Source organism: Scylla paramamosain, unplaced genomic scaffold (assembly GCF_035594125.1).
Source record: "Scylla paramamosain isolate STU-SP2022 unplaced genomic scaffold, ASM3559412v1 Contig118, whole genome shotgun sequence".
NCBI classification, from domain to species: Eukaryota; Metazoa; Arthropoda; class Malacostraca; order Decapoda; family Portunidae; genus Scylla; species Scylla paramamosain.
In genome coordinates this window covers 23,594-42,500 of record NW_026973783.1, presented here as the reverse complement: position 1 = coordinate 42,500, position 18,907 = coordinate 23,594, and the positions used below count along the sequence as shown (strand labels likewise).

Below are 18,907 nucleotides of genomic sequence, written 5' to 3'. Positions count from 1 at the left end.
CCCCCGCCCAGCTATGAGGCGACGCTAGGTCAGGTAAAGGTGACCACTGAGCAAAGAGCGCTTTTGATGTTTTATGCACGCCGCGACAGGACACGTCCTGGGTGTGTTCGCGCGAGGTTTGCGTGGCACTTTTCCACGTGTACCCTTAGTTCCGAGCACGCCGGTACCTCATGAAATGTCACCAGGCTCTTCAAAAACTGTTTCTATATTTCACTTCCGCGCCCACCACTGCCGCCACCTCTGCTTGCTTCGAAGTGACTCCTCACACCAAATCAACCCATTTTTTATTGGAGTAAATCAGACGCAGCAGTGCTTTACAGCCTCGACTTTCTTAGTAATCAGATGGTGTTTATCTCCTTAGCTCCTCACAATTGCACCACATCACAACTCGTAAGCCATACAACTCCTCAAAACACTTCATAATCACTCCATCATAACACCTAAGCATTTCTCTAAGCGTGGTAATAATGAAAGTGTTCGGTTTCAAGACCGTTATCCTTAATTTTTTTTTTTTTTTTTTCTTCTTTACGGACTGGGACCTCAGTGGACGTTTTTTTTCGTTTGTTTGCCCTGAGTTAGGGCCTATCTTATATATATATATATATATATATATATATATATATATATATATATATATATATATATATATATATATATATATATATATATATATATATATATATATATATATATATATAAGTGGTTATATCTAAGTTATGTTGTTAGGAAGCGGTGCTTGTTACTGTTCGCATTTAGTCAGGAGTTGGTAAATCACAATTCATAACGTGAACTGCGCGTGGCGCCCTGAGGCACCTTCACCAGGTGCGGGTGAAGCATCAGATTTTCCTGGATGGGAAGAGAGTTGTGGAACTTACGTGTGTGTGAAAAGAAAGAACCTGCATGAACCACTTACTGAGGGGGTGAAATGGATAGTGCTTGACAAAGGATGCGCTCTAGATACTCGGAGCGTGACATTTATAAAACACAAATAGCGACACTCATAAATAAAAAAAGAAAAAAAAATGTAGTTTTATGTAAATAATTCTGCCACGTCAAAATTTAAATAGAAAATGGACCATGTAATTATCTAATACATAAGGTTTCCATACACTTCTCTAGTTATGAATAACTCTTCTTGCTCTCTTCTTCCGGAACTGGCAGCTTCAGTGGGCCTTTTTTTTTCTACCTTTTTTTTTTTTTTTTTTGTAGCCCTAAGGTCTGTTACCCCCTCACCCCCCTCATCAACACAAGTCCTAAGCGTTCGCCTTACACGCTTATAAGTACACGAATAGAAATATATCAGTGCCTAATACATTTTCCATAGTAAATAATTAAGTAAGCAGCATTCCTCACCTCCTTGCGGTCGTCTGGCTTCGTGAAGGGCGAGGGCGTGAGGGAGAGGTACTGCAGGTTCTCTGGTGTGCTGGCTTCCCACGTGAAGCCCAGAGAGCTATCAGGGGTTGGGTTCCTGGTGGGAAATAACGAAAAATTTTAATTATAATGATGAGTAATAAAAGACAGTCTACTGTAATACAAAGATTTATTATTATTGCAATGATGAGTGATACAAAAATAAACTATTGCTGCAATGATGAGTAATACAAAAAGTAATTATTGGAGTGTGGTGGTGAGAAATAGCAGGATAAAGCAGATCTTTTTCTCTAACTTTTCAACACCATCAAAACATTGTAGAAATAAAGATCCCCTGCTTAATTCTGTTCTCTCACCACTGCCTACCACCACCAACTCCAACTCACTTGTCTAATCTATGCAGTAAAGAGGTAATTTTTGCAGTGATATGTAGTACACGGGCAAACTATCGTTGTTGTTGGTGTCACCGTGTCACAGTGAATTGATGGAAGCATTGATAAGTCTTACCTGACATCAGCACTTCCTGAAGAGCCTCTAATGCAGCAATGGTACAATGATAAGCCTTACTTTTATCATCTTATCCTCTAAAACTATCAGTCTCCTCCACAAAAGGGTCCCGCCTTCCATCTCAGTAAAGTTAGTGCACTGATAAGCAATACTTTATCATCTTGCCCACTCCAAAGCTCTCAGAGTCCTCCATAAAGACTTCTGAAATCAGGACCTCTGCCCTCCATCTCACCCTGTGGCAGCAAAGTTGGTCCACAGAGTCGTGATGATGTCCCTGAGGGTGAGGTCGTCGGGCAGCTTTAAGTCCTTGGGGCGCTGTGGGGGTGCTGTTCGTGGCGACAAGAGAGGGCCGCCGCGGAACAAGTAGTGCAGATCGTCTACGTGACTCACCCCTGTCAGAATTGACGATCAGAAACAGATTAAAAATTCCTGGAGAAAACCAGTTAAGGGAAGAAAACTGGGAGGAAGATAGAGAAGGAGATGGAGCGGAGGAATTGCTTTAGAACTGCAAACAATAGCAGTCACAGAGGAAGATTCAAGGGACAGAAACAACAGGACAAGGCTCGTACATCGCGCCAACCACTCACTCGAGGGAAACGCCGAACGGAAAAGATAAGAAAAGGAAGATGTGATTCACTCATGTCAGAACAAAACAACATAAGAAAGTAAGGGAAGCTGCAAGAAGCTGTCAGGCCTACACGTGGCACTCCCCACATGAAACATACTGCCTACCTCCTTTCATTATCCTCAGCCTCAAATTTGGCCACTCCTCTTTTAAAGCTCCGTAGTGACTCATGGCACACATCACAGTGACTCATGGCACACATCACAGTGACTCATGGCACACATCACAGTGACTCATGGCACACATCACAGTGACTCATGGCACACATCACAGTGACTCATGGCACACATCACAGTGACTCATGGCACACTTCACAGTGACTCATGGCACACATCACAGTGACTCATGGCACACATCACAGTGACTCATGGCACACATCACAGTGACTCATGGCACACATCACAGTGACTCATGGCACACATCACAGTGACTCATGGCACACATCACAGTGACTCATGGCACACATCACAGTGACTCATGGCACACTTCACAGTGACTCATGGCACACATCACAGTGACTCATGGCACACATCACAGTGACTCATGGCACACTTCACAGTGACTCATGGCACACATCACAGTGACTCATGGCACACATCACAGTGACTCATGGCACACATCACAGTGACTCATGGCACACTTCACAGTGACTCATGGCACACATCACAGAGACTCATGGCACACTTCACAGTGACTCATGGCACACATCACAGTGACTCATGGCACACTTCACAGTGACTCATGGCACACTTCACAGTGACTCATGGCACACATCACAGAGACTCATGGCACACATCACAGTGACTCATGGCACACTTCACAGTGACTCATGGCACACATCACAGTGACTCATGGCACACTTCACAGTGACTCGGACACAGCTGTGTTTTAGTTTTTCAACAAGATTATATCTCAGACCACAAATTATGTATAAATAAATTAAAATGTTAAGTAATGATGAAAAGGGATGCAGTGCTATTACTAATAAAAATGATGGCAGCGATGAGATGGTGGTGATGGCAATAATGACTGGAATTTGTCGTGATGCAGGGTATTAATAGTATAGGATAAGAGTTATTGGTAGTGGTAGTGGTAATGGTGATGGTAAGAAGGCTGGTGATAGTTGCTACGTATAGCGGTGGTGGCGACAGCGCTGGTGATAACATCAGGAGTGGTAGTGGCTATGCCAAGCACCTTCTGTTTTTATGAGTATTTAAGTCGAGAACCACCCTTGATGTCTATAAAATCTCTAAGTTATTCATTGCCTTGAAGTCACATAGGGGATATGATGTTACAAGCAAAATTCTTTGGGTCAATTATCAGGATCTGTTATGTAAGAGTGGCTACAAGCAAGGGCAATAAAAGGGCAGAAAAAAAGCCCACTAAAGGTGCCAGTCCCCAGTTACTTTGCCAGTGTTCTTAAAACATCTGCCTAAACATTCGTCACTGAACTGACCGCCTCGTGTCAGTGTTGACGCCGCGGTGCCTCGGGCAGGTTGTGGGCCAGGCATTGCTTACACTTGTTGTCGCAGGAAGGGCAGATCAGTTGGCCGAAGGAGAGCTGGGCGTAGTGCTGCAGCTCGTAGCGGTAAATCTTCCCTGCGTGGTGGGCGGAGATGCGGTCATGAGGCACGGCGAAGTAGTGGTCAGTGAACATCTGTCAAAATTATATATAATAAGACTAGTAAGAATAATAACTAAGAGTTATTTTTGTTATTTTCAATAATAATAACTTATTATTATGTCTTCATCATTTTTTTTAAATAATATATTATTATTATTTTGATAACTAAAAGAATTAGAATGTTCACACCAACCAACTACTATACTACTACTACTACTACTACTACTACTACTACTACGAACATGAGATAATAAGGGAAACGGCAAGAATACATCAGGTCAACACGTGACAGTCCCTGAATGCAACATGCTTGTTCATCTCCACCTATCATCTTCATACGTGAATCTAGTTTTTAAAGCTCCCTCATAATTCATCACTAATCACTAACAATTACGGTTACAAGGCTTTTTCACAGCAGAATGATCACGGAAAAGTTCACCGTACAGAACACCAGCTGGCAGTTCTGTATGTTTAAGATGTAACATAGGTGCAAATTTAAGAATGAACAGTGAAAACACTACCGGCATCCTCTTGTCTCAAGTGTTAAGGTGTAACATCCCCTCACGTAGAGCCGTGTCTTCTCATCCTTATGTCATATATGTAAACAAGTAATTTTCACATTGCAAATACATCCAAAGTTTACGGAACATGTGCAGCAAAAAACAGGCTTAGGCTCCAGTGTTGGTGCTCACCCTCATGAAGTCGTCAGCGTGCGCCTCGGTGACGTGCGTGGTGCCCAAGTAGTGGAGGTACAGCTGGCGGGCTACAGCCTCCGGGTCCTCGCTCCTGCCCTCAAGCTGAAGGGACGCAGACCCGGCCATGCTAAAATTGTACTGTAGCTCCTCCAGTAACTGTTTCTTTGCCAATGCAGCTGGAAAAAAAAAATCTTCAAAACAATAGATTTTGAAGGTAATTATTCCCTCAGACATTTTAGTTAGTGAAGCATGATTTTTAACCACGTAAGTTGGGTGATAATTACGCAAGGCGAAAAGAGCCCCCGTCGTCTTTGGTAATGCCTGATATGATGTCCACCTGGGTGTTGCATCCCTCACTTATCAGCTGGGCAGGGTGACGCGGCAGGAAACGGCCGTCCACTCAGGGCGTGAAGGTGAGCGGCAGCACGCCCCATCTCTGTACAAATTAAATGGCCTCAGAACTGTAATTTGAATATATCCACAATTGAATGTTCAAGTTAAATGAGCAAGTAGTCCTGACACCTGGCACAGTGAGTGCCACTCACTCTGGAGCTTTCGTAACGAGGAAAGAGAGCCTTTGCATCCAGCCCCTGCAGGCACAGAAGGAGCGTGTTGCTGCCCTGGTCTGTGGGACACCCAAGGCTGCCACCCACTTCAATTGCCTCCTTGCGAGGATTATTGTTAATAGTCAAGGACGTCAGTGCTGTTCCAGACTGCATGATAGCACTGGAGAAAAGATCTGTCAAAACAATACAACTTGTCTCATTACATGCAAATATGTGAACAAATGGATATACAAGGTTGAAATTATATATATATATATATATATATATATATATATATATATATATATATATATATATATATATATATATATATATATATATATATATATATATATATATATATATATATATATATATATATATATATATATTGTGTGTGTGTGTGTATAAACAAAGGTGATGAGAACGAATGTGAAGTCCAAAAGGAGTCCTACCTTGAACTTCCGGGACGAACATGAGGAGGTGGGCGGCGGCGCTGCCGGCACTCTCACCGAAGATGGTGACCCGCATGTTGTCTCCGCCAAAGAGGTGAATGTTGGTCTTCACCCACCGGAGCGCCAGGGTCTGGTCCTTGAGGCCCAAGTTCGCAGGCATCGCCAAGTCCTCGGTAGACAGGAAGCCTGTACAGTGAGAGAGAAGCAGTGAGAAGAGCAGTACACAGGCCGCGCCGCGTGTGAGAGAAGTCACCAGCTCGCCACACACCACCCACCCAGGACACCCAGCCGGTACTGCACCACCACCAGCACGATGTCGTGGTCCAGGAGGACGTGAGGAGGGTACTCCTGGGCACTGCCATGGGTGAACCTTCCTCCGTGAAGCCAAACCATCACCGGGAAGCTAGCGTCTCCATTAATCTGTGATAAGATTGGTACTATTACACACACACACACACACACACACACACACACACACACACACACACAGAGAGAGAGAGAGAGAGAGAGAGAGAGAGAGAGAGAGAGAGAGAGAGAGAGAGAGAGAGAGAGAGAGAGAGAGATGACTAAAAGGGGATGTAAAATATTCCTTACAAAAGATTAAAGTTTTAAATTTTACATTCGTTAGAAAAGCTTAGATTAAGAGGTATAACAAGAACAATTTAAACAAAATCCTTAGTGTTAGTAATCAGGATAGGACTACAACTAATAAATAAAAAAAAAGGGAAGAAATTGGTTCTCAGATAGAGTGGTAGATGACTGGAATATATGCAGTAATCAGCCTACTAGTACCGAGTCACCTGGGTGCTTTAAAAAAGGATTAGTTAAATTTACTGATCGGGAAGGCAGGTGGACACAGGTTTTAGACAAGGACTGTCACCTAGTACGTGTAGGCCTACTTTCTTCTCCCAGCTTCCCTTATGCTCTTAGGCTAACATATCACAGATTAAAGCAGTCTCTCCGGGGTTCTCCGCCTCACCTTGGGCACAAACACGTTGAGGTACAGACAATCCTCCTCACCCAGCACTTCCTTTATTCCGACTTTCTCTGCTGCGGAGAAATACTGGATGCACGGCGAGGCGGGAATGGAGGCTTCCCCCATGGCCCCCCAGTCTGGGAAGGGCTCGGGATCCTGGAAGAAAGGACACATTACCTTCCAGTATTTTCCCACCCTCATTTTACAGTCTCACTCTGATGAAGTCAAGTGCTTTCATTACTCCGCAAATTTTCACCGTCTGCCGGCCTACCTTGAATCGCAGCCTCCCCAGTGGTGGCCGAGCGTAGGGAATGCCGTAGAATGACGAAAAGTCTCGGCCCTTCACCGATTCCTCCACAATGCCTGAGACGCGGCCATCCCTGGTATCAACGAATGGCACATCAGCAGCAGTCGCCACCACCACCACCACCACCAGCGTCGCCACCAGAGCCGCACCACGCGCCATCCCTCTCTATCCCCCTCTTTTAGAGACTTTGGTGAAACTTTTGCTGTTGCCTTGGACATATCAAAAGCCTTTGATAGAGTCTGGCACAAAGCTTTGATTTCCAAACTACCCTCCTACGGGTTCTATCCTTCTCTCTGTAACTTCATCTCAAGTTTCCTTTCTGACCGTTCTATTGCTGCTGTGGTAGACGGTCACTGTTCTTCTCCTAAATCTATTAACAGTGGTGTTCCTCAGGGTTCTGTCCTGTCACCCACTCTCTTCTTATTATTCATTAATGATCTTCTAAACCAAACTTCTTGACCTATCCACTCCTATGCTGATGATACCACCCTGCACTTTTCCACGTCTTTTCATAGACGTCCAACCCTTCAGGAGGTAAACATATCACGCAGGGAAGCCACAGAACGCCTGACTTCTGATCTTTCTAAAATTTCTGATTGGGGCAGAGCAAACTTGGTATTGTTCAATGCCTCAAAAACTCAATTCCTCCATCTATCAACTCGACACAATCTTCCAGACAACTATCCCCTCTTCTTCAATGACACTCAACTGTCCCCCTCTTCTACACTGAACATCCTCGGTCTGTCCTTTACTTATAATCTGAACTGGAAACTTCACATCTCATCTCTAGCTAAAACAGCTTCTATGAAGTTAGGTGTTCTGAGACGTCTCCGCCAGTTTTTCTCACCCCCCCAGCTGCTAACTCTGTACAAGGGCCTTATCCGTCCATGTATGGAGTATGCTTTACATGTCTGGGGGGGTTCCAATCATACTGCTGTTCTAGACAGGGTGGAATCAAAAGCTTTTCGTCTCATCAACTCCTCTCCTCTAACTGACTGTCTTCAGCCTCTCTCTCACCGCCGCAATGTTGCATCTCTAGCTGTCTTCTACCGCTATTTTCATGCTAACTGCTCTTCTGATCTTGCTAACTGCATGCCTCCCCTCCTTCCGCGGCCTCGCTGCACAAGACTTTCTTCTTTCTCTCACTCCTATTCTGTCCACCTCTCTAACGCAAGAGTTAACCAGTATTCTCAATCATTCATCCCTTTCTCTGGTAAACTCTAGAACTCCTTGCCTGCTTCTGTATTTCCACCTTCCTATGACTTGAATTCCTTCAAGGAGGTTTCAAGACACTTATCCACCAATTTTTGACCACTGCTTTGACCCTTTTAGGGACTGGCATTTCAGTGGGCATTTTTTTTTATTAGATTTTTGTTGCCCTTGGCCAGTATCCTTCCTACATAAAAAAAAAAAAAAAAAAAAATTCTGCTGCTGTGAGATACAAGCGAGAGGAAGAGTATAGGAACAACTAAAATCAGTATTAGTGGCTTTTTATTTTGTCTGTATATTTTCTGTTGTGATTTTTTTCAAAACAAAATGTTTCCTCACACCGGGCAGCACTGTGACGCCAAAGATGGGTGCATAAAGGAAGCAAAGCGACAACTGAACATCATAGGAAATACACAAAGCAGTCTTTTCAACGAGTAAAATAGAAGTGAAGCCACACGATGCTACGCTAAGTTTCCCGTCCATAGGGGGATGTTCAGCTTCTTAACTCAGAGACCACAGAACACTAAGTCAGATCTTGTTAAGTCCAGCTTGATTGTCATCAACACAGGGGTTCCCCAGGAATGTCACGTGCCATGTCTTAGTCTTCATACAGATAACTGTAGGAGCTGCATTGTCTCACTAACGCGTTTTTTTTTTGACAAAACACACATGGTAATTTCATACCAGCCACAAAAGTAAACTTATATTTGTACATCAGTCCACACACACACACACACACACACACACACACACACACACACACACAGATAAGCGCACACAAATGCTTCGTTCCTTAACAAAAGAAATATAAGATTATCTGCACTGCGTTGCAGAACTTACAATGCTCCCTCAGTGCTGAGAGTCGGGTTGTTTAGTGCGCGGGCCGGGTGACAGACTGACGCACATGCTCCGTGACGCTCCTTTTATGTGAGAGCTTGATCACACGAGTAGATTTAAAGGAACATGATGAACGAGAGTTGTCAGTTCCCACAGGGCCCGTGAAATTGTGTACTACAGTTGTGTACGATTACTGGGAATGCGGTTATGAGCGCGACACACACACACACACACACACACACACACACACACACACACACACACACACACACACACACACACACACACACACACACACACACACACACACACACACACACACAGTCTTTTAGCCATCCTTCCGCAACCTGAGTTGAATCAAGTCTTACAAACTTAACGATTGGAGAAAGTTTGTGGATTCAGTTCTTTCGTGTCAGGTAATCACCTCAGCAAGGCGTCCTGCACAAAGAGACAGAGTGCTGACACGAAAACCGTATGAACTTCAAGGAAATATTTAATATTTAATGACGAGTGGTGATACTGATGATGATCATATGTGTGTATGTGTGTGTGTGTGTGTGTGTGTGTGTGTGTGTGTTGATGACAGTATTGCTATAACAAATAATATTGGTGATGATGGTAATAATGGTGATAATAATAATAATGATAATGATAATGATAATGATAATAATAATAATAATAATAATAATAATAATAATAATAATAATAATAATAATAATAATAATAATATATAATCCAATTACTTCCATTCTTGCTCTTACTTTGGTGTGAGATGGTTTAATGCATCAGCACATCTGAGCCTCACCACTGCATGGTTCCTATCCTGCCTTAGTATTCCTAACAGGCACAAGACGTGCTTAGGCAACACAGCTCATTCAGTTGCCGGGCGCTCGTATTGAGACTACGGTTGACAAACAGGAGGACATCCCTAGCTTGACGCAAGTATATTTGGTGAAAATCTGAGCGTAAAAATCGAGTAACCTACCCTGTCCCTCTCCCTCCTTCTCTGGGTCCTTCACTCTCCCACAGTCTGACTTCCTACACGGAGATGAAATGAGTATTTTTATCGAAAACTAAACACACAAAAGTCAAGTGACCTTCCATTAACCTTCACTCACATGTTGTGCCCTTGACTTTCTACCAGGAGTTTGTGAATTCCTCTCGTATTGGTTCTCCTCTCGCTGCGTGAATCGACCTTCCTCCCCGGTACCGTTGTTCCAGCGTAGGGCAATTCATTATATTCTTAGTTATAGTTCTTTAATTACATAAATAAGACAAGAGAAACTCTGTTTATAGCTTAGAATAATGCGTGCTGAAATGCATTAGAGATAAAGAGAGTAACTATGAAAAATAAATAGTATGATGTAGGCAATGCTGGTTATATTTATTCATGGCAATAGATGTATCCAATACTAAAAGATAAACATGTGGCTACAAAATGCAAATTAATAGTTTACAATAGACTTGTTATACCAATCCTGTTATATGGTGCTGAATGGTGGTGGACTTTAACTACAAAACTAGAATCGAAGATTCAGGCAGCCGAAATGCGAGTGCTCAATAATCAGGGGTGTTACAAGAAGGGACAAGATGAGAAATGTTCAAATAAGAGAAGAGTTGGGAGTGACGCCGCTACTGGAGGATGCTGATAGAGCAAGACTGAGATGGTTTGGACATGTTAAGAGAATGGAAGAAGATCGGTATGCTAAGAAATATATGGAGTGGATACCAAGAGGCAGGCGACCACGAGGGAGACCAAGGAAGAGATGGAAGCAAGGTATTGAAGAGAGCCTTAGTAGACCTTAGTATCACCTCGACAATGGTCGAGGTGATGGAGGACAGAGAATATGAAGACCCAGACGGATGGAGGAGTATTGTCCGGATGTCATCGAGCTGACAGGCTTATAGCCTAACTGGCGTCTGGTGAGAAGGATGAGAATAGATGGACCAAGGAAAGTTTCATGTTGTGTGACGTGCGGTGACGTGATCGTGCGAGCTCCACACGTATGCCTCCCCACCTCTTACCTACACACACACACACACACACACACACACATATATATATATATATATATATATATATATATATATATATATATATATATATATATATATATATATATATATATATATATATATATATATATATATATATATATATATATATATATGGTGTAACACGAGTTTGTGCAGATATTGTCAGAGGTGAAGGTGCAGGTTATTCTATGCGGGAAATGTTCTATGTTTCTATGCACATATGCATTTTGAGGCGTTGTTTATCCGTGATATGAAATTCAAGTCTGGCCAGACGACAGATACAACTGTGGGTAACTATGGTAGAGACACACACAGTGTCCACTTCACATTACTTTACATTATACAACACAATCTGAAAGTATTCAATGTCACTGTCTCGGAGAAACTTTTTTTTCATGTTCATATGTTCACTGGACTTCATTAGTCTTTTCCACAAGGTTCAGTCTTCTATTCATACAGGTCTCTTTTACTTATCTATCTATTTATTTTTTTTTTTTTTTTATGTAGGAAGGACACTGGCCAAGGAAAACAAAAATGCAATAAAAAAAAATTCCCACTGAAATGTCAGTCCCATAAAAGGGTCAAAGCAGTAGTCAAAAATTGATCAATAAGTGTCTTGAAACCTCCCTCTCTAAGGAATTCAAGTCATAGGAAGGTGGAAATACAGAAGAGGGCAGGGAGTTCCAGAGTTTACCATGATGAATGATTGAGAATACTGGTTAACTCTTGTGTTAGACAGGTGGACAGAATAGGGGTGAGGGAAAGAAGAAAGTCTTGTGCAGCGAGGCCGCAGGAGGAGGGGAGGCATGCTGTTAGCAAGATCAGAAGAGCAGTTAGCATGAAAATAGCGGTAGAAGACAGCTAGAGATGCAGCATTGCAGCGGTGAGAGAGAAGCTGAAATCAGTCCGTTACAGGAGAGAAATTGATGAGACGAAAAGCTTTTGATTCCACCTTGTCTAGAAGGGCAGTATGAGTGGAACCTCCCCAGACATGTGAAGCGTACTCCATACATGGACAGGTAAGGCCCTTGTACAGAGTTAGCAGCTGGGGGGTGATAAAAACTGGCGGAGACGTCTCAGAACACCTAACTTCATAGAAGCTGTTTTAGCTAGAGATGAGATGTGAAGTTTCCAGTTCAGATTATAGAAGAGGGGAACAGTTGAGTGTCATTGAAGAAGAGGGGATAGTTGTCTGGAAGGTTGTGTCGAGTTGATAGATGGATGAGGCATTTTTGAAGCATTGAACAATACCAAGTTTGCTCTGCCCCAATCAGAAATTTTAGAAAGATCAGAAGTCAAGCGTTCTGTGGCTTCCCTGCATGAAATGTTTACCTCCTGAAGGGTTGGACGTCTATGAAAAGACGTGGAAAAGTGCAGGGTGGTATCATCAGCATAAGAGTGGATAGGACAAGAAGTTTGGTTTAGAAGATCATTAATGAATAATAAGAGAGTGGGTGACAGGACAGAACCCTGAGGAACACCACTGTTAATAGATTTAGGAGAAGAGCAGTGACCGTCTACCACAACAGCAATAGAATGGTCAGAAAGGAAACTTGAGATGAAGTTACAGAGAGAAGGATAGAAGCCGTAGGAGGGTAGTTTGGAAATCAAAACTTTGTGCCAGACTCTATCAAAAGCTTTTGATATGTCCAAGGCAACAGCAAAAGTTTCACCAAAATCTCTAAAAGAGGATGATCAAGACTTAGTAAGGAAAGCCAGAAGATCACCAGTAGAGCGGCCTTGACGGAACCCATACTGGCGATCAGATAGAAGGTTGTGAAGTGTTAGATGCTTAAGAATCTTCCTGTTGAGGATAGATTCAAAAACTTTAGATAAGCAGGAAATTAAAGCAATAGGAAGGTAGTTTGAGGGATTAGAGCGGTCACCCTTTTTAGGAACAGGTTGAATGTAGGCAAACTTCCAGCAAGAAGGAAAGGTAGATGTTGACAGACAGAGCTGAAAGAGTTTGACTAGGCAAGGTGCAAGCACGGAGGCACAGTTTTGGAGAACAATAGGAGGGACCCCATCAGGTCCACAAGCCTTCCGAGGGTTTAGGCCAGCGAGGGCATGGAAAACATCATTGCGAAGAATTTTAATAGGTGGCATGAAGTAGTCAGAGGGTGGAGGAGAGGGAGCAACAAGTCCAGAATCGTCCAAGGTAGAGTTTTTAACAAAGGTGTGAGCGAAGAGTTCAGCTTTAGAAATAGATGTGATAGCAGTGGTGCCATCTGGTTGAAATAGAGGAGGGAAAGAAGAAGAAGCAAAGTTATTGGAGATATTTTTTCTAGATGCCAGAAGTCATGAGGGGAGTTAGATCTTGAAAGGTTTTGACACGTTCTGTTAATGAAGCAGTTCTTGGCTAGTTGGAAAACAGACTTGGCATGGTTCCGGGCAGAAATATAAAGTGCATGAGATTCTAGTGATGGAAGGTTTAAGTACCTTTTGTGGGCCGCCTCTCTATCATGTATAGCACGAGAACAAGCTGTGTTAAACCAAGGTTTAGAAGGTTTCGGACAAGAAAAAGAGTGAGGAATGTACGCCTCCATGCCAGACACTATCATGCTCAGCACACAAAGACGGGTCTCTGACACGGAAGCAGTAGTCATTCCAAGGAAAATCAGCAAAATACCTCCCCAACTAGCAGAGGCAAAACGCCAGAGGCACCTTCGCTTAGGGGGATCCTGAGGAGGGATTGGAGCGATAGGACAACATACAGATATGAGACTGTAATCGGAGGAGCCCAACGGAGAAGAAAGGGTGACAGCATAAGCAGAAGGATTAGAGGTCAGGAAAAGGTCAAGAATGTTGGGCGTATCTCCAAGACGGTCTGGAATACGAGTAGGGTGTTGCACCAATTGCTCTAGGTCGTGGAGGATAGCAAAGTTGTAGGCTAGTTCACCAGGATGGTCAGTGAAGGGAGAGGAAAGCCAAAGCTGGTGGTGAACGTTGAAGTCTCCAAGAATGGAGATCTCTGCAAAAGGGAAGAGGGTCAGAATGTGCTCCACTTTGGAAGTTAAGTAGTCAAAGAATTTCTTATAGTCAGAGGAGTTAGGTGAGAGGTATAGAACACATATAAATTTAGTTTGAGAGTGACTCTGTAGTCGTAGCCAGATGGTGGAAAACTCGGAAGATTCAAGAGCGAGGGCACGAGAGCAGGTTAAGTCATTGCGCACATAAACGCAGCATCCAGCTTTGGATCGAAAATGAGAATAGAGAAAGTAGGAGGGAATAGAAAAGGGGCTACTGTCAGTTGCCTCAGACACCTGAGTTTCAGTGAGGAAAAGAAGATGAGTTTAGAAGAGGAGAGGTGGTGTTCTACTGATCGAAAATTAGATCTTAGACCGCGAATGTTGCAGAAGTTAATGAAAAAAAAGTTGAAGGGGGGTGTCAAGACACTTAGGGTCGTCGACAGAAAGGCAGTCCGACCTGGAGACATTTATGGTCCCCTCCCCAGATGGGGACTCCGAGGCTGGTGTAGGAGTCGCCACGATGATTTTAAATTTTTTGAGTGAAGGGTGTGTGTGTTATTAGGTGCTTGTAGTTTTGTGTGGAGGAAGAGAGTTGTCTTTAGAGGGCAGGCTGTGACTGCCCCCTTGTGTTGTGAGACACAAAGGGAAACGTTCAGTGAGGTCACAGCTGGGTTTAATGATATGTTCACAGCACCCCCTGAACAGTGCTGGGAGTAATTATCGTCTCGGCAGGTGTCTACTGCGTCCTCCTGTTCTTATATGGCTATCTATTTATTTATTTATTTATCCGTTTATTTATCTAAGTCATGTGGTCACTACCTCACTAGTGTTCTCCACGTGGTTCAGGCTTCTAGTAATACAAACTACTTTTATATATTTTCTTATTTAATTATTATTATTTTATCAAACCTTTACGATCCTTTCATCTCTTCTTCCAGACTGACTCCCTCTTCTGACCATATTCCATATTCAAATCAATCTTACATACTGCTTACATACAAAACACTCTCCTCTTGTTTCCTTCCCTCGCCACACACTCCTCCCACTGTACTGTCATCACATACCTCCCTGCACAACACTTTCTGCTTCCAACCTCATTCCTATTCGGTCTACCTCACTAATGCATGAGTCTCTGCATCTTTCATCTCTGCCTGATTGTTTTCCCGCGTGAATCAGATTGTTTCAGGAGAGGAGCATCAAAACACCACTGGAACTAAATTATCCAATCCGACCCGTTATGAAACTTTTCAACTGGTTTGTATTCGCAGCAGAATATTAAGAACAAATGGATCAATGATGTGTTGGCGTGAAGAACAAGTCAAGTGTTCTTACGTTTCATCAAAGCTAGGTCCTCAATGCTTGTTATAAGTCTCCTGATGCAATAATGATAGGAATTGCTCGTTAGTAAGCTCCGGAAAGTGCTTCAGTTAATGACAAGGACTTCAATTTTTAGACACCATCAAGACCTCTTACAACAAATACTATAAACATGGTACTCATTCAGAATCATTATGGAGCTATGAAAGACGATTAGAAAGATTAATGGATGAGTATGACAGGTAGAAATACGTAGATATGTTTCATACAGTGACTGCCACGTGTAGGCCAGACGGCTTCTTGCAGCTTCCCTTTTCTTACACTCTTATGTTCCAATCATGTGTTTCTAATCTAACAAACAGCTCCTAATTGCTGTTTGATGAGAGTGAGGTTCTATTTTATTGGTGTGGCCGAGGTGTGGGCGGTGGTAGTGGCGGAGCAGTAATAATTTGTCCATTCCCCTGGTGTGTCGGAGGTGTGGGCGTTGGTGACAGTAATGATGTGTGGTGGTGTGGGCGGTGATGGCATTGGTGGCGCTAATAGTGTTCTGATTGCCGCGATGATTACAAGGTGTAGTGCACGAACCTTTTATTGTGAGTACCGGCGCCTCTCATCACCTTGCTGGGCTTCACACGGTTCCTGCGTCAAACACCTCAGCGTGAAGTGTTTGTGGTTGTGCAAGCTGGACAGATTCACATCATAGTCGGCGTCACGAACTTCTCTAGTCACTGTACATTATATATATACACGTACAATACTGCATGTAAAGAATAGAGCTCCGAAAACTGTTAATCCCTCTCATCAGCATAGTCCAAGCCGCCGCGCCGTCTTACAGCTGGCCATTTCCACGCTACAGCCACCAATGCTGTACACACACCACTTTACCATGCCAGTAATCATTTATAGCTATCCATTCTTCGGTACTGTTGTTCGTCTTTCAATAATTCTATAGTAAGTGTAGTGTAAAAAATCAAACAGTTTAGAACACCCAGCACTATGATTCATCTTTCATTGAAACTATAGTAAGTGCAGTGTATCATACCTAAATGATCCAAGTCTTTTGAATTCCTATCCATGAGTTCCTTAGTGTTGACATCTGATAGCAGCACGTAGATTCAACCATTGCCTGTTTAGTGAGGCAGAGCAGTAAGTCACGGTGAACAGGATCCCTTGTTAAACTAGTGCCTGCATTCCAAAGGGTCACCCACACGTGCGTTGACCTTTCTTCCTTATCACCGCAACTTTCCTGTGACACGCTTTTTCCAACGGAAGTTATTATCCCAGGAGGGAATTACTGCCACTCACCCCAGGGAAGGCCTGTTGATGGTGCCCCAGTTACTCACCCAAAGGAAAGACGGAAGGAGTAAAAAGGAAAAGCAATAGACGGCGGTGTACAAGTTTCTTTAACCGATTTGTCGGAGCATCAGCTTCAGGGTTTTAGAGACCACGCAGGTTTAATAAAAGCATTGTAGTTGGGGAAAAAGAGAAAAAATAGCAGCAGCTGCTCCCTGGAGCGCTTCATCCGGGAAATAGCCAACGTGTAGTAATTTATCGCAGCAAAATGATAGTAAAGTCACGCCTGCCGTGGAGCAGCGCGCGAGGAAGTGGCGCGGGAAGAGAGACGTCTAATTACTGCAAGCAATAACCTTAATTAACAGGCATCACTCATGACGGGGAGGGGCAGCAGGCAGGGGGCGACGCTCCCTCCAAAATAGTGCAGAAGAGAATGTGCCGGAAAAGAGAAAGAAGCCAGACGCTTTCTTGACCTTTCTTGATAGTTCCTCGTGTGTGTGTGTGTGTGTGTGTGTGTGTGTTGTGTTTATGGCTATGTATGGGGTTGCGTGCTTGTCCATATTTTCTAAGTGTACGGAAGCGAGACCGTGTGAATACTTGTCTGGTGTTATGTATGTATGTATGTGTGTATATATATATATATATATATATATATATATATATATATATATATATATATATATATATATATATATATATATATATATATATATATATATATATATATATATATATATATATATATATATATATATATATATATATATATATATATATATATATATATATATATATATGCATGGAGGGAGGGGTGTAGGCTTACGTGGTATACCATTATGTAATATATTTGTTAGTCTTCGCCCACTCTGATTTAAGAGTAAGTCAGGCCACAACTCATAGCGTATTGTTAATATCATATAACGTCTTTTACCCCTTTTCTGATCAATAAAGAGTTTGGAGAAACTCGGCACTTACAGTATTCTAAACTGCAGTATATAAGAATCTATAGTTATTATTATTATTATTATTATTATTATTATTATTATTATTATTATTATTATTATTATTATTATTATTATTATTATTATTTCACTCTTGTTCTTGCTGTTTTTATTGTGATGATTAGCACTAAAATAACAATAAAATAACTTATAATAATCATAATAAAACTACTACTACTACTATTGTAGCACTAACAGTAGTAGTAGTAGTAGTAGTAGTAGTGTTATTATAATTATTATAAGTTATTTTATTGTTATCGTCGTATCCATCAGAGAGAGAGAGAGAGAGAGAGAGAGAGAGAGAGAGAGAGAGAGAGAGAGAGAGAGAGAGAGAGCGAGAGAGTGACTCTGGAGCGGCCAGCCTTTACATATGAGGTAATTACAAATTCCTTGGTCGCCTCACCACTCAAGAGGTGCCCGGCAACGGGTGAACCTGTGTGGCCCTGCACGATGTCATCACGATACAGCCAATGCAACAGTGACGGGGAATATTGTATAATTATGCAAGATTGAACTACAGACAAGTTGTGAGCGTTATTGAATTACCGCCTTCTGTTCGTCTTGTGACACAACTAGCCGTTCAGGAAGACATCAGAAATTATGGTGACAATCTCTGAGTAGCTGCTGTGGTCTCAGGACTGAAGTACATGCGTGACAAGGACCAGCCTCATTATGAAGGGGCAGCGGTAACTAATGTGTGCTATTGGATCTTATCATGAATGTTTGTAGCCAGCTGTGCTAAGCCTAAGTTTCTCGTGGGTAGTAGGGTGGTCCACGAGACTGTCTTTTTCCACCATGAGCCGCCGGAGATGATGTGTGCATGTGTGTGTGGTGCCAATTAAAGGTAGCTAGGCAGGCGAAGACTGTGCTAGGCTGGGAAATGTGCAGTGAGCAAGTTTAGCAGACCAGTGTGCGGGTAAGATGCATCATTTCATGGCTTTAGTAAAAATGCATCACTGTCATCAGAAGTGCAATGGAAATCTGACATGAGCATTGCCTCCACATCGAGAAACATAACATTATTCAGTTACAGGAAGAAACCACAAAGAAAATGTACAATTCAGGGACACTTTGTTTTCTGAGAGAGAGAGAGAGAGAGAGAGAGAGAGAGAGAGAGAGAGAGAGAGAGAGAGAGAGAG

At 42.7% G+C, this 18,907-nt stretch overlaps 1 long non-coding RNA gene and 1 pseudogene across 1 annotated transcript in view; one reads left to right on the top strand and one right to left on the bottom strand.

The window, feature by feature from the left end:
- LOC135099331 (uncharacterized) overlaps positions 1-18,907 on the top strand; it is a 131,803-nt gene that overhangs the window by 102,039 nt on the left and 10,857 nt on the right. The gene's annotated exons all lie outside the window — the stretch shown is intronic.
- On the bottom strand, positions 706-7,279 carry LOC135099332 (juvenile hormone esterase-like; annotated as a pseudogene).